The sequence below is a fragment of the Electrophorus electricus genome, unplaced genomic scaffold (genome assembly GCF_041902795.1).
Source record: "Electrophorus electricus isolate QZ-2024a unplaced genomic scaffold, ASM4190279v1 Scaffold102, whole genome shotgun sequence".
NCBI classification, from domain to species: domain Eukaryota; kingdom Metazoa; phylum Chordata; class Actinopteri; order Gymnotiformes; family Gymnotidae; genus Electrophorus; species Electrophorus electricus.
In genome coordinates, this window is record NW_027658384.1 from 90163 (window position 1) to 96053 (window position 5891).

Consider the following 5891-nt stretch of genomic DNA (forward strand, 5'->3'; position numbering starts at 1 on the left):
CTGATCACATACAAGGCCTTGTTATCTGATAGAGAAGAGCAGGCTGTCAAACAATGTATTCAAACTAACCCAAATGCAATTTGTAACTGGCTTCTTAATTTTTTAAAAATAAAATAAAGACTTAGTTATTCCAGACCCATTCATCTATTCTGGCTATTCATAGCTGTAAGAATAACTACAAATATACCTGTAGCCACAGATCTGACAAGAGATGAATCCAAGCGAACAACGGGGCAAAAGGGGGTTTTGAGGTCCGTGTTCCTACCCCAAACCCCACCCAGTGCGCGCGCAGGACATCGCAAGATCAAACGGTCACCTGAACCCCTTTGGAGTAGCACCAACAGGTCTGAGAGAAGCAGAGCATGAATGTCTGAAACACACACACACACACACACACACACACACACAGAGTGAGAATGGACCTGTCAAGTAATCATTTGCAAGAGGAAAAACAAAAATGTGATTTGTTCAGCTGTGATGATCTCTTACCTATAGCTTTATCTTTACTAACTTTCCAAGTCAACGGTCCTTCGTGGATCATTTTCTTAGTGGTCAGGTCCAGATTCTACATAGAAAAAGAATATAGTTAATAATTCATACTCTGGATCAGGTGCTCCAAGACCAGAGAAGCTGTTTGGAAGGCAGATGGTGGATACATAGTAAGGCCGTACCTTGAACTGAGCAGCGACAGGACTGGCCTGCCTCTCCAGAGGGGACAAGTCTAGCCTGCGCTGATAACGGCTGAGCAGTCGCCGGTGCTCCGTCTCCCTGACGACCTCATTGACAGCTCGTAGTATCCCACGGCAGCACGCCTGTGCCCTCACCAATGTCTGCAGGTCTGGAGAACCAGCTGTTGTGGGGGCACATACTAGTGTTAATCCAGGAGAAAGGGTGTGTGTGCTTGCCTCCTTGGTAAACTGGTATGTGTGTGTATACTGAAGTGTTTTCATGGTTCAATACATTGTGTGTGAGTGTTTCTATACATGCCTTCTGTGTGTCTGATGATGTTATCCAGCAGCAAGGGGTATTTGGTGAGTCTCTGCATCTCAGACACTAGAAGGTCCTTTAATTGTAGTCGGCGGCAGTGAGGGCTGGCTTCACATTCCTAACACACACACACACACACACACACACACGAATGAGCCAAGGACATCTAAGTCCAAATGTGGATTCTGTTGACTGCAACACCAATTTATACCTAAAACAGCATCACTAAAAGTTATGTGCTGCAATAAAAGTCAAATATAAAAGACTGGATAGTCTCCAATTCAAAGTATGGGTCAACCAATTCACAACCCAGCCCACTAACAAATATGGCAGAAGCTCTAGTGTTTGTAGGTTTGTCCAAAGGCTTTATACCTCTAAAAAGTGTTACCTGTATAAGGTGCGCGAAACGCGGGTCTTTGCATTTATTTTTAATGAGCTCCAGTGCCTGACTCTGCTGACTGCACAGGTGAGACACCTGCTCCTGGAACTCCTCTCCTGCAGCGTCTTCAAACTATCACGCACACGCACAAACACATGAGCTACTGACATATCAAATAAAGCAACAAGTATATCCCACACTACACAGAACAACCCCTTCATTTTAGACAGCACCAAAAGATGATGTGAACTAGAAAGGGAGTAACACTAGCCAGCTCTCACTCTAGACACCATGATGTCTCCGATGCCTTGAACTATAGAAGAGTCCCTCAGCCTCTTCATGGACTCACACAGATTCGCTGAAACACAAATGCAACACCACAAAACAGAATCTGTTTAAGCGAGCCAGTGTATATGTGGTTTGTTAGAAAGTTGTGTCAGTGGGCAACAGAACTCTACTTGTGTCATGAAGGCCACCGCAAAAACAACATGTACAGCCTCCAGTCCATACCTGCTCACAGTAATGGCATGGTGCCGATAGCTGATATTGTGCTGTCATTAAATTCTCAGTTTGGGTGGGTTTTACACTTCTTTAATCTTGATTATGATTTAGACACCAAGTAGGCTTCAGAAATTTAGGTTTGAAAACACACTAAGACAAATGGAGCAGATTTACACGCACACACACACGCTCGCACACAGAGAGACTGACCATGAAGACTGTAGACCTGGGGCAGGTTGGGGAAGATACAGGAAAGTTCTTCGACGGTCAAAAGGTTCCTCATCTTCTGGAAGAACACCTGATCGAGAACCCTGAGAGTCCGCAAGTGAGATGCTTCCGTTGTGAACAGCTCTGAGGAAGAGGATATAGCAAAGTCACTACAATTTCTTACAAACGTTACACAATTCAGAATTCCACATTTTCATGAGTCAGGATAGAATTATCACATGTGCATAATAAATAGAATACTGTATGTTCAAAAGATTTAGTAGCTATTTAGTTTAAGTTAGATCAGTAAATAATTTTTTTCATTTTACATGTTAACTGTGTACTGGGAGTTGTCTTTTATAGTCAGTTGCTGTGCACCACATTTGCTGTTTTACCATATATGACAGCCTGCCGTTCGATCTCCCGGGAGCCGAGAGAGGCGAGTGTGTGCGGCTCCACTGTCTCCTGCCAGTTCTGACAGTGGACCGTGTCCTCTTCCAAAGGAGGTGCATCAGGCAACAACGCCAGTGGTGTATCCACACTCCTACAGGAAGGGAAGGAGGCATGGGGAAAGAGAGAAAGAGAGACAGAGCTTCAGCAGCAACTTACTAAGATAAATCAAGGTGACGGATATGGATGTTAAAGAACTGGACGGCAGGTGTGCATGTGTGCTCATTAGCATCAGACTAATGAGGTGTATATAGTTATAATTACATCTCAGTCATGCTCATGGATCTCTGCGTCCTGGTGCAAGGCGGTGACATACCTGTCCAGAGTAGATGCTGGAGGCCGGACATTCATGGCTCAGGAACCTCAGCAGCTCTTCCACTAGTGTGTCTACTGAAATATCTTTAATGTTGGATGATCTCTTTAGTGTTCGTTTCAGTATCTGTTCATTCAGCTGAAGAACACCTTTTCTGAACGGGTTATCAGACGCAACAATGGTCCTTAAAAATTCCACATTACCTATTATGATGTAATAAACCCGAGGTGTGAGAGCTGCAGTAGTGATCTAAGCCAGTTAGCTAGCTAGCTATGTTCTTGTCCAGACACTTTAATGCCTCATGGCTGGTGCAATGACACAATATTCAACATTTCCTTCTGATTCTACTTTTAATTCTGTGACATTAGCTAAGCAACTATAAAGCTACTCTTGTCCAAAAATGCCAGTGTCGTTAGACGTATCAAAACGTATCAAACATAGCTTTAGCTAGGCTAGCTAATCAGACCTTCTATGAAACAATCACAACTTAGTAAATTCAAAGTTGTTAATCACAGTAAAGTGTTTTTTTCTTTTTGTTGTTTAAAAAGAGTTACCTTGTTACCTTGCTAGCTAACAGTTAGCTAGTAACAATGCCTTCAAAAGTAGTTCTCCACTGATACAAGATACCTAAGAGAAGTTTGGCTCGGAATGTGACTGATTGAAAAACAAAAATACATCACAAATAGCGTTATACAATAATACCTAAAGTGCATGCATCAAATACAAACAGTCCCCAATGCAAACCTCTTTTACAAGGCAGCTATTTAGCATCTGCTACTTCTGCAAAACAAACCCAGTCTTGCATGTTAGTGTTAGCTATCCAGCTAGCTAGGCATTGCTCCAGGACAGGTTTTAGTATAGCCAAAATAATTTGATTGCCTGTTAATTTTTCTAAAAAGTTGATGTAGAGATGTGACGTTTTACTAAGCGTGCCCTGATAAAAAGCTAATAAAATAGCTAAGGGCCAGATTCTGTTATATCATTAGTTAGTGTCGTGTCCGTTGATGCAGGAAAGAAGAGACAGGAAACAGTGCGTTACCCTGTGGCCTTTTATTAATGCAGAGCTCTGGAGATGTCACTTCACAACACAGTGCGAGTGAGATCTAAAGCATAACTTTGCAACAGACAGACTTATATTTCTCTCGCCTTGTGCCACTTCTGCTTTTGTGTTTTTCCATCTCAGCCGTCACCTCTGTTTGACCGTCTCGTACACATGTCTTCTTGCATAATCACACATATGCACGTCTAGGGCATTTCCTGTTATGTCTGGACATACAGTAATTATTTTATTTATTCAAGCATTAGTCCTATTCCATTCTGCACATTATTCTCTACTAGTGTAAGCTTAGCATTCATTTAATTTCTGAAACTCCACAATTCCCCCTTTTGATCTCTACAAAGAGATCACCAATCACACTCCTTTATTCTGGCATCTCCTGTCTCTACGTCCCTTTCCCCCTGTATCAGTGGCATCATCGTGGTACCCTCATGCACATCTTTCCTTTCTATCATAGCTGAGATTAGTCTAACCATTAACGCCCTAATACATGGAATACAGCAGCACCCGCATGTCACAGCAATTCCCGTGAATGTGGCTAATGAAACCATCAATGACACAATTAAGTCTTTCCACTGACCGAACCGGCTCACCATCCAGGATTCCAACTGGTTGTTTATGCCTGAATTCTCATGCATTTCCTCTGATAGGGTCTTCAAACCATCCAATGCTCTACTAACTGACCCTTCCGGAGCGGTATTATTAGGAATGAATGTACAACACACATCCTCAAGCATAGCGCAGACACCCCCCTTTTCCGCCAACAACATGTCTAATGCCATACGATTTTGCACCGCCATCAGTGAGGTTGGTCCCAGCTGATCTCTAAGTCCTTCCACTGCATCCCTAGTCAGGTTGGCTAGCCTGAGGACATTATAATGTACATAGTTAATCCGATCCACATTTTTATTTGGAGTAATGGGGAATAATGCAGAAAGTATCGGAATATTCTCAAATCCCCCTGCTATCTGGTCTGCTAACTTATATCTGTCCGGAACTCCGCGAGGTATTCCTATTGCATCTATGTATGTGGGGGTATTCCTTGTTAAATCAAAATGGTATGCCTCTCGCTACTGTCTTGCTGCATCAGTTACCGGGTCCCTGTGTAGTTTTTTGCCTATCAGTAATAAAGGAGCTGCTAACCTGACCATGGCGCATGTCGCCTCCGAATTCTCTGGCATGTTAACAACCAAAGTCATCCTTCCACAATAATCATACAATCCTGCTCGTGCCCATGAACCCACAGACTCGTTCCCAGTGACCGTGCGGTTACACCATTCCGCCGGGATGTGCAGCAAGCGTACTTGAGGTGTGCTTGAACTTCTAACGAAGCACGTGTAGTTCCCCTCCCCCTTTTCGGGTGAAAATAGTCCTGTCCTGGTTCTGTTACTGATGGGGGGGAAAATAACGCTCAAAGTGTCACAATTCTTAGGGTTTCTTTCCTTAGTCAGGCCAATCATGCACGCATAACCCTTGGGGTCTTTTTGTGGGAATAGGGGTGCCGGGGTGGTTATAAGTCTGGGTCTTGCGGCTGCACATGCTACACATCCACCAATCTCTACCCCCATTCTTCTTCACCGTCTTGTTGTTAATGTTTTAATCCTTTCCTACTGCCATGCTATTATTTAACCCAAGCGTGACCAAACTGTAAATGGAAACACACAACACAATACACCAACAAATAATCAAACAACACAATTGTCCAGAAGTCATCACTGGTGTTCTGTTCTTCTTACTTCGGGGTCTAAGGGTGGACTACCTTGACCCTTTTGCTCCCGGGGATTATTCTGCCCCTTCCGGGTCAGGTGAGTTAGGTGATGTTTCAGCAAGGTCCCTCGCTGTCTCTTGCAGACTCCTCTGCGGTGACTCTGCGGCGGCGCACTGGCTCAGATGAAACCACGTTTCCCCTTTACCCTTCAGGCGTACGGCGTGGCTGGTTCTTTCTGTCACCTGGAATGGACCTGTCCACCTCGGCTCACTCCATTTTCTCTTGATGA